We start from the raw sequence: 10,949 nt of genomic DNA on the forward strand, positions 1-10,949 counted from the left end.
AACTATTTAGGGAAACTGAGGCAGAACTATTTAAGGAAACTGAAACAGAACAATTAAAAGGGAACTGTGGCACTGAAGAGGGGACCCTGAAACTCTAAAAATCCTTGCAGGAGAAAATTTCCTTTAACCCTGCCTCAGTGAGGGATCACCTCAGGGAATCAAAGTGGTTTACCTGAATGGGGCTGATGAGTTTTGAGCTAGAGAATTCCAGCCCTATTCAAATGTAGATCTTCTGTTCAATTAAACTTAAGCTGTACTCCCCTAGCTCTTAGCCAACTTGAGCTGTCCCAGCCCCCACTAAGACATTCAATATAAAAGAGCCAAACTAAAACTCTCTCTCTCTCTCTCTCTCTCTCTCTCTCTCTCTCTCTCTCTCTCTCTCTCTCTCTCTCTCTCTCTCTCTCTCTCTCTCTCTTTCTCATAGCTTTTTATTTATAAGCTATATGTATGGGTAATTTTACAGCATTGACAATTGCCAAACCTTTTGTTCCAATTTTTCCCCTCCTTCCCCCCACTCTCTCCCCTAGATGGCAGGATGACCAGTAGATGCTAAATATATTAAAGTATAAATTAGATACACAATAAGTGTTATGCCACAGTTCTCTTTAACTGTCCTGACTCAGTTTCTCTGTCTCAGTTTCCTTAACTGTTCTGTCTCTGACCCAGTAAAACTAAGGATTATTCGCTCTCGGGTTATGAATTAGCAAGATAAAAGAGTAGATCTCCTGACTCTTTTAGGGATTTACAATATCCCTTAAAATATTCCAAGATAACCCACAATATCTTTACATCTTTGTCTCTGGAATTTTTAGGTTTTATGGCTTCCCCTCCCTGATAAAAAAAACTTTCCCTCCCTTTCTCTTCTTTGTCTCCAAAAAGGTATTTAAGAAGTTGGGGTTCCTCCATTCATTGCTGGAGAATGGCGTCTGGCAGCTGTATGTTGGACGATGGATTCTTTGGGTCCTCCAGCCCTGGGACCAATATGGATTCCTTGGTCCCAGTATACTTATCTCTGTCTGACTGGATAATCTGAGACGAGAGTCCTATCCAGTCAATCTTACTCTCCCATTAATAAAATATTAAACCTCTCTAATCTCTCTCCTGCCTCAGTTTCTCCGACATTACATAAGTATACATGACCAAACCGTTATTTTGCTGTACAAAAAGAATCGGATTCTGAAATATTGTACAATTAGCCTGTGAAGGAAATCCAAAATGCAGGCAGGCAAAAATATAGGGATTGGGAGTTCAATGTAATTGTTCTTAGTCATCTCCCAGAGTTCTTTCTCTGGCATAGCTGGTTCAGTTCATTAGTGCTCCATTGGAACTGATTTGGTTCATTTCATTGCTGAGGATGGCCAGGTCCATCAAAATTGATCATCATATAATATTGTTGTTGAAGTATATAATGATCTCCTGGCCCTGCTCATTTCACTCAGCATCAGTTCATATAAGTCTCTCCAGGCCTTTCTGAAATCATCGTGCTGGTCATTTCTTACAGAACAATAATATTCCATAATATTCACACACCACAATTTATTCAGCCATTTTCCAATTGATGGTCAACTATTCAGTTTCCAGTTTCTGGCCACTACAAAGAGGGCTGCCACAAACATTCGTGCACATACAGATCCCTTTCCCTTCTTTATGATCTCTTTGGGATATAAGCCCAGTAGTAACACTGCTGGATCAAAGGATATGCACAGTTTGATAACTTTTTGAGCATAGTTCCAAATTGTTTTCCAGAATGGTTGGATGTGTTCACAATTCCACCAACAATGTATTAGTGTCCCTGTTTTCACACATCCCCTCCAACATTCTGCATTATCTTTCCCTGTCATTCTAGCCAGTCTGACAGGTGTGTAGTGGTATCTCAGGGTTGTCTTAATTTGCATTTCTCTGATTAATAATGACTTGGAGCATCTTTTCATATGGCTAGAAATAGTAAAACCCTCTCTTTGCAGAGGTTCCAAACATGCCAGCTATGCCATGCTTGGGATGCTAAGGAGCCTCTGTCCACTGTAATATTCTTTCCAGTGCCATCTTCTCTTTATCCTCACCTATTTCCCTAACCTTACTTCCAATCCCCATAATAAACCCTTTTTATCAATCTAGGTTTTTGGGTCTGTAAATTCTTTTACAGAGAACCTCTGCGCCACCAGAAGGGTGTCCCCAAAACTCTCTATCCTTGTGCCAAATTCAAGGGGTTGCAGGGGAGCCAAACTTCTCCATTTGGTTCCCTGCACCTGAATCTGCCACTAGACTTTACCATTTAACTCCCTGACCACCAGAAACCCTAATCTCATTTTGGTTCCCTAAATATAAACCTTATCAGCACAACAATAAGTCAAAATATGCTTACTTCATTCTGAATAAGGTCAGAGAAGTAAGGGTAGAAAGGTATATAAATAGGGTTAATAACTTTGGAGGCATAATTCCAAGTTGGTTTCCAAAATGAGGACTATTTCATAGCGCCAGCAACAGGGCAGAAATATGACTATTTTCCCCTGTAATCTCTCCAAAATTTGTAATTGTAGTTCTTTCTCAAATTTCTTCTTGGGGTCAAGCTGAGTTTTTATAATTTCAAAAACACTAGGCAAACAAGGCATATAACTGATATGGGTTCTGCCATTAAACAAGATTACACAACCGAGGAAAAAGCTATAGTAGGGAAAAGTTATACAGAAGGTAATATGTGATTACGTGCAACAGAGCTATCAACATCTTTCACTTATGGTTTTTCTTCTCCATTAACAGTCACCACCCTAGTTCATCTCCTTATCACTTTTACTTGGACTGATGCAGCTGTAATTTCTACTTATTCTCCTTATCACCAGTAGTCCAACTACAATCTGTCTTCCACATAGCCACCAAATTGATTTTCTTATTTTTCTGATCAGGTCACTTCCTTTCTGCTTAATAAACTCCAGGGATTTCCTATATTGCTCTTGGAATCAATATAAAACTCTTTTTGACATTGAGATACTTTCATAAAATGGCCCTTTTCAATTTTCTTGGTCATCTTATGCTTTGCTCCTTTCCTCAAACTCTGCAATCCAGCCATATTGCCCTACGCATTATTATGCATATGTAGTATTGAATCTCTATTTACCTCCAAGATATTTTCTTCCCGGCCACAGTGGATAGGGAGCACTGAATTTGGAATCAGGAAGACTCCTATTTATGAATTCAAATCTAGCCCTCAGGCACTTACTAGCTATATGGGAGGCGGGGGAGCAAGTCCAACTTTGTTTGCCTTAAACTTCTCATCATATAGTGAGCTAGAGAAGGAAAAGGCAAAATACTTTGGTGTCTTTGTCAAGAAAACCTTAAATGGCTCTTTCAAGTGAAAAATTGGACATAATTGAAATATATTAAAAAATGAACAACAAAAATTTCTGGGATGCACTCCTTCCTTACATCCATTTCTCTAAATCCCAAGTTTTCTTTAAGACTCATACCACCTTTTGCATGGAGTTTTTTCTGGTCTTCCCTACCCTGCTTGTTAATGCAGTTCCTCCCAAAACAATTTTTTATTTGTCTTTTTAAAACATATTTCTGTTCAACATACATTCTATTTAAAGAGATGCAAGTCACTTCCTCCATTAAAATATAAACTCTTTTAGGGCAGGGAACAGTTTCACTTTTCTATCTGTATCCACAGTGCATAGAACCTGGAACATTGCAAAGGAAGGCCTCTTCGGTTGTAAATAATGCTTTAAGGCCCAGCTGTAGAAGATGCATCCTTTGAAAAACCCAGAGAATTTGTCCTGGCAGCTGAGGCCATATTACCTGCCCATTCCAATAAATTTGCTGAGGTTATGAAGGGGAACCCAAAAATTTGGGGTCATAGACCAGCATTGTGAGGTGTCTCAAAAGAATTTGCAGGTTTGAACCCATTTCCTGATCAAAGGGCAAAGTTTTATTGTAATTGTAACACCAATTGGAGAGGGCTAAATTCCAAAAGAAATTAGCAAAGTGCTGAGAGGAGACAGCTTTAACAAGCTTTCTATCATTGACGTGCTAATTCTATGGTCCATAAGTAGGATCAGGGCCAGGTAGTAGTATCTGGAATTTCCTTCTCATTGAATAGATTATCAGTTAGCAATGCATGGAGGAGTGGTCTATTCAGAATCAGACAGATTGTTATTCTTAGATTGGGAGAACAGAAGCCCCCCTAAAATCAGGGAACCTCAAAATTATTGCTATATTACATCAGATTGACTCATCTGTTACCAGCACCATGACTGACCCTTTTAAAAAAAAAAAGAAAAGAAAATATCATTTAAGCTTGAAGTTGTGGAGTTGTGAGTTGCTTCAACCATGCGTGTTCCTTCCACTTGTTCCTCACTAGAGGTATACTGTTATGTTTGTGATCACTATACTTCAATACCTCTCTGTATATTTGTGGGAGAATGCATCTCAGGTTTTAAAATTTTACTTTATTTTTATTTTTTGGAGAAAAGCTTTGTAATTGCTGTTTTTGCTTTCCACTTGAGTATAGCTTTTGTAATGAACTTAACCTATTGTCTAAATGCTAGGGGAGGCTCTCATTGGTCAGGGATTATGGAGAACTGGGCTTGTTCCTCCCATAATCTTTAATTTTGGGGGAGTGTGAAATGAGTGGAGAGTTACAGTGAATGAAAAAAAAAAAAAAAAAACCTTAGCTTTCCTTTCCCCTTTGCACTTAGTTTGTAATGATGAATTTGTGTTGGGTCTTCACAAAGACCCCACAAATTAGATAGGTGGGAGAGAATTTCTTAAGTGCTTATTATTTTCTAGTTTTGTTCTATGTATTGAAAATACAAAAGCAAGCAAACGAGGGAAGACAATACATAAAGGAATGCTAAAAATGTGTGTGTGTGTGTGTAGGGGGGGGGGGTGGTGGTGGTGGTAGGATATGAAGGTATGACAGAGAAAGATGGAAGGAATATTGAGATAGCCTGAATCCTGGCTATATCAGGCAAAGAGTTCACTTGCAGGGTTGGGGTAAAGAAGATAATAGGGGTGAGGAGCCAAGAATGGATTCCTGATTTCCAGTGGGAGTGGAGATGACAAACGAGTGAGGCCATGTCAAAGAGACTATAGAAAGTGTTGTGGTTGCCTGGTTTCTAAGGCAAAGGGCTCATCTATTAGATCAAGAAGGAAGTAAGAACAGAGTCCACAGAGTATTTCTAATGTATGGGGAGAGTGATGACAGGCTGAGAGATGTGAGCTATGAATGGCATGCTCCTGATGTTTATCAGCAACTGATTGCATATGCGGCATGAAGGAAAGAGAGTTGTTTTTGTTCTAAGCCAATGGCACCTTTCTACTGGAGTCTTGGAGTGAGCTCAATTGTTATCATTAAATTATATTTAATTTCAAAGAATCATCACTTATTTCTCATCCTGCTATACATTGTGTATAGACTCAGTGTTAATTCAAGGTATGAGATGGACTAATAAACACCCATGCTCCACTGGGACAACATATGAGAACCAGGATCAATCACTAAAGCATGTCCTGAGGCTCTATCCTTCCTTACAAGGGTAGTTGACTCATATTCATGGTTGACCTTCCTATCTACCAAATCAATATTATTCCTATAAGGTCCCAAATCATTCTCACTTAACAACCTTCCCAACCTCCAGGACCCTTAATTACTCATCAGAGCTGCTGTTTTGAATTTATTTCTAGGAATACCTTTAGGCACCCTATGTTTTTCTAGGCTATACTAGAACTGGACTTGGAGGAAAGATGATTTACAGGGGATATGGTTATTTTCTTCAAAAATCTGAAAAAATTAAAATAGAGGCAGTAGACTTTTTTGTTTTTGGCAAGTGAGGACAAAACTGGAACAAATGGTAAAGAAATATATTTTGCCTCTTTATAAAGTCAAATGATTAACATTTATTACTTTATTTTTGAGTAATTACAGCTTTCCAAAAAATGAAATGAACTGCTTCTTCAGTAGGTAGGAATTTTATCATGACTGATGAAGTCCTTAAGCTAATTGACTTCTGCACTGTTATAAAGAGGATTTCTGCTCATGATGGATTAGATAATCTTTAAGATATTTTACAGCTGTGAGATTTCATGATTCTATGATTCCAAGTTGATGAGATCCAATCTGCTTGATTGGGAGAGCAATAGGCCTCTTAGAGAGTGAATTTACTTTTGGGTATTGTATTTGAGGTCATCCTGGTAAAACTATTTAGCAGACAATTGAAAATGTAAGATAAGAATTTAGGAGAAGGTTTAGTACTGGATGTAAAGATTCTGGAATCATTCACATAGTAGTGATAATGAAGTTATGAGAGTGGAAAAGATTGCTAAGAGGGAAAAAAAGAAGAAGAGTAAAGGAGGGAATCCTGAGACATATTCATAGTTAAGGGACAGAAGATTGATTCAGTGAAGAAGGTTAAGAATTGTCAGAAAAGAAGACACCTTGGGTGAAGTGCCATAGACAACAAGGGAAGAGAGAATGTCAAGGAAATACTCAGTAATGTCAAATGTTCCATAAAGGTAAAATGTGAGAAACTAAGATAAACTATTGATAACCTTGGAAAAATCACATTTTGGTAGCCTAGTAGAAATAAATATTAGATTTCCAGGAATTTTCATTTTAATTTCATAGATTTAGAGATGGGAGGTTGCTTAGAAGTCCAACCCTTCACTTTTCCCTTAGATCTCCTTCTTATCTGGATCCAGGCATATGGTCTACATACCAGGGCTTTTAAAACTTTTTCCACTTGTGACCTCTTTTAGCCCAAGTTCTTTGAAAAAAGCTCCGAATACATCAATGCATCAGGGACAAATTGCTTAAGACTTGGGTTTTGGCTCATGCCAAAGAAAAAGAGTTAAAAAGTATTCAATATGTCACATAAAATCAGGTACAAGACAAATCTTTGTTTCCTAGGCACAAAAGACATGTGAAATACTGAATATTCATACATTTGACAAAAATAATTGAATTCACTCTATGTAAATTAATTTGTTATAATCTCCAAGAAGGTTGATATTTAAACGTCTGAAGCTCTCTACAAGTCTGCCACTTAGGCATTTCACCTCAGCTTCTCGCTGTGTCCCTCCAAGTCTGTTTCCTGATAAGCTGACTCCAGAGATTGTGCTTCTCCTCTTGTGAGTGGTTATCTTCTGTAATGCTGCAGCTTTTCTTGTTTCAGTTACTTACTAGAGTTGTACTTCTCGATCTTTGAAACTTCCGATCACTTTTAAGCCTAGAAATGTCTACTTCAGATACTGTTTGGTTACCCACTTAAGAAAGTAAACAAAGCAGAAGATTTAGTCCCGGGCTCAGATACAATACTGCTTAGCTGACACTTTACACAGACACTACTATGAGATTTAGAGAGAAATGGAGAAATGCCTACCTCTGAACCCAAGCCTGATAATAAATCTAGACACAGTACTATTTTCCACAAGGACAGTTGAAGGGAAGAATGAATCAAAAGCTATTTCTTCTTTTGAATTGATACAGAAGGTAGCCCATAGGATTTGTCACATTATATAAAAACACACAGTCCTTTCAGCATCAAGTCACAATATGACAAGAAGCAATCATTAAACAATTCATTATCTCTGATGTACTGAAATTGAGTCATTCACTATAGTCAGAAACAGAAAAGGCTACTTTGTATATGTTCATGTAATGGACCTTGTTACAAATATATGAAAAAACTGAGGTACAAAGGGGTTAAGTTGCGTGGCTAATGTTATAAAGGAAATTAAATGCAGTTATTCCTTCCACATCAGGACTTTTCCCATCTGGTTGAATTTTGGCAAAAGAAATTAAATGGGAATTTTGGGGGGGAGTTTTGCAAAAGCCATAAATAGCACGCAAAGATTAAAAGACACAGAGCCTTTAACCAAATACTTAGGCCAAATTTTTTATAAAGTACTATAAACACTCCATAAAAGAAAACGAACAAATTCAGACTTCTTTTCTGACACAAAGGAAGGTCTGACAAATTTTACACAATTTTCTAGATCTCAAGGGCACCAGGATCCTAATCCTCTCAGTGTAGAAGGGATAACTATAGAGACAGAATTTGAAGCTAATTTGTCCCACTTAAAATATGATATTTTTTTCCTGTTGGAACAAGTGGTAAGAAAAGGGAGACATCAAATTCATACTCCTTTCTAGAGGTTATCAGTGAGGTGAGGAGATAAATTTGAGAAGCTAACAGGGTCAAAAGTTTCTTTGATAGAACAGGACAGTTCAGGATAGGATAGGATAGGGGGATAGGATGGGATAAATAAAAATATGATATTGGTCAAAAGAAAGAAATTTTGGGAAATATTTGGGGAAAGAAATAGAATGGAAAGATCACTTGAATTAAATCCTAAAGTGGTTCAAGATAATGTAATCAAAGACAAAAGTTTACATATTAATCTTGGCAAGAAGACAAGTCCTTTCATCTTGAGACTATAAAGAAGGAGAGAATGGGTAAAGGACATAAGGAAGTTTTGAAGTATGGAAGAAGAGATAAGAAAGTTATTGTTTCAAGTTTCACAGTAAAAATAGGAACTTTCTACTGTTGAGAGAGAAGGTGACAGGATCAGGCATTTATTAGCTATCTGATCTTGAACATGCCATTGAGGAAGGATCCCTGTTGCTTTACATAGTATGCTTGTTTTTAAAAATTTAAAAAGAGCAAGGCATAGTATTCATGAAATTAATAATATATCAGTAGCTTGGGTATCCCTCAGGAGATAGTTTTGAAAACTGTAATCTAAGCTTTATATCTCCAAATCCCATTTTTTTTTTTTTTATTCTTTGGCTTCACCTTCTACACCTGAAAATAGGAAGGATAACAACATCTATCTCACAGGGCTGTGAGGATCAATTGAAATAATATGCATGTAAAAGTTAGCTATTATTAATATGAAATTATGGATGTATCAAAATACTTATTTGTGGCCATTTTGGGATGAGGTCAAAGTAATCATTAAGATGATTTTGCTCCCCAACTTTTCCAAGGTCCCTTTATCACAGATGAATATCATAGTGATTAGCTTGTCCCACTATCATCTTCCCTAACTAGCATTACCATGAAGCATCAAGGTATTGGTGGGGGGTGGGGAGAAAAGAGCAGGGACTCTACAGTCAGGAAGGTTGTGTTAAAAATCTAATATCTGATGATCACTAACTCTGGACTTTAGTGTCCACATCTTAAAAAGGGGTGAGATAGAATAGGTACCATTCGAGGTTCATTTTGTAATTTAGATATGAAAATATTTATTTAGAGCCTCTAAAAATGCATTTGGTGGCCAATTTAGTTTGAGAAATAGTGCATTAAATAATTAGACCAGAGGAGGGAGCCCTGCTGCTTTGCATAGTTTTTGTTATGTTTTCCTTTTTAAAGGATAGGTTAGAACAAGTTTAAGTATTCAGTAAATTAGTAATGGTGTAACTTCTCCCAACTTTTTGGTGGAAAATTGTAAGCTAAGCTTAATATTCTCCAAATTCTTTTATTATTTCAATGGTAATTATAAAAAGTCTATAGCATAGGATGTAAATGAGTGATTTCTGGGTGATGAAAATAGGTTGAAAATTATTTCATCTCTCTTTAAATGTTGGAATTTAACTTTGTAGGGAAAGTAGAGCAAGTTGTTACCCCTAAACCCCATCCAATTTCATAGCCCCATCCAAATGCCCCGCATCCCCGCCGCTCCATTGTAAACTCCTCAAGGGCAGGGACTACTTTTTGCCTTTTTTTTTTTTTTTTTTTTTTTTTTTAAATCTCCAGTGTTTAGCACAGTATTTGGCACCTAGAAGATGTTTAATAAATATGTATTGAGTGACAGAGTTTTGAGTGATAAGCATTGTATTTGAAGTCATAGACTCTAGGGGCCAAATCCTAGTTCTTCAACTTCTTACCTATGTGGTTTTTACTTTCCTGGGTCTCAGTTTCCTTAGCTGTAAAATTAAGAGAATGGATTAGAAGACCTCTAAAAAGCCCAGCTCTAAATTCTCTGCTGTTTTCCACTGGTCAAAATTTGACTTGGGGGGGTGTTGGAATCCTTACTAACTGCTAACTAATTAGAGTTGATCTAATCTTACAAGAAGATGTTTTGGCCAGAACCTGAAACAAGGTACTAAGTAGAAGTAATTAATACAAGGCTTGTGTTCACACCTTTACTCATTGGAGTTCAATGAGTTCACACCTCCCTTGAAGCTCTTTGGGCCAGAGAGCACTATGGGAGAAAACCCACAATCCCTCTCGAGCATAAATAGAGCTTCAATGGGCCAGTCGAGGAAGTTCTTCAGAGTGAAGAAGCTACAAGTCGAGATTTCACCAGAATGACATGAAGAGTGGTGCTGGCTCTGGAGGCTGAAGAAAGCAGAGGCAGAAGCAAAGGACAAAGCGGCAAGAGCTCTTGGAACCAAGCAGAGAGATAGGCCTCTAAGCTAACAGGGCTATATTGGAGATAATAAAAGATCTGAACTTTTATCACCTGGCTGTGTTTTGAGAAGAAAAAGCTCACCACAGGGGGGAGTAAAAAGATGTTGAAACCAAAATATCATAATGTATAGAAACAATATAGTTAGTTCTACAGCAAACATTTCCAAATTTACTGTTTTAAAATAATTTTTTATCATACATTTTATTCACAGTTTTTTCCTAATAAGCAACCCAACACATAAAAAGTATCAAATAAAACTGCCAAATAAAATAATTTTAATTGATAATACATGTAACTTTCCATTTTTGAAATTTATATTTCATTTACATTGTGTAGTCAGTATATTTTTGAGAATCCTCTGGTGCATGCATGGGGATGGATTTGTGGATCCATCTCCTTTTTTTTTTTTTTTTTTTTTTTTTAATTTTTATTTAATAATTACTTTATATTGACACTCGTTTCTGTTCCAATTTTTTTTTCCCTCCCTCCCTCCACCCCCTCCCCTAGATGGCAAGCAGTCCTTTATATGTTGGATATGT

Source organism: Antechinus flavipes, chromosome 1 (assembly GCF_016432865.1).
Source record: "Antechinus flavipes isolate AdamAnt ecotype Samford, QLD, Australia chromosome 1, AdamAnt_v2, whole genome shotgun sequence".
NCBI lineage: Eukaryota > Metazoa > Chordata > Mammalia > Dasyuromorphia > Dasyuridae > Antechinus > Antechinus flavipes.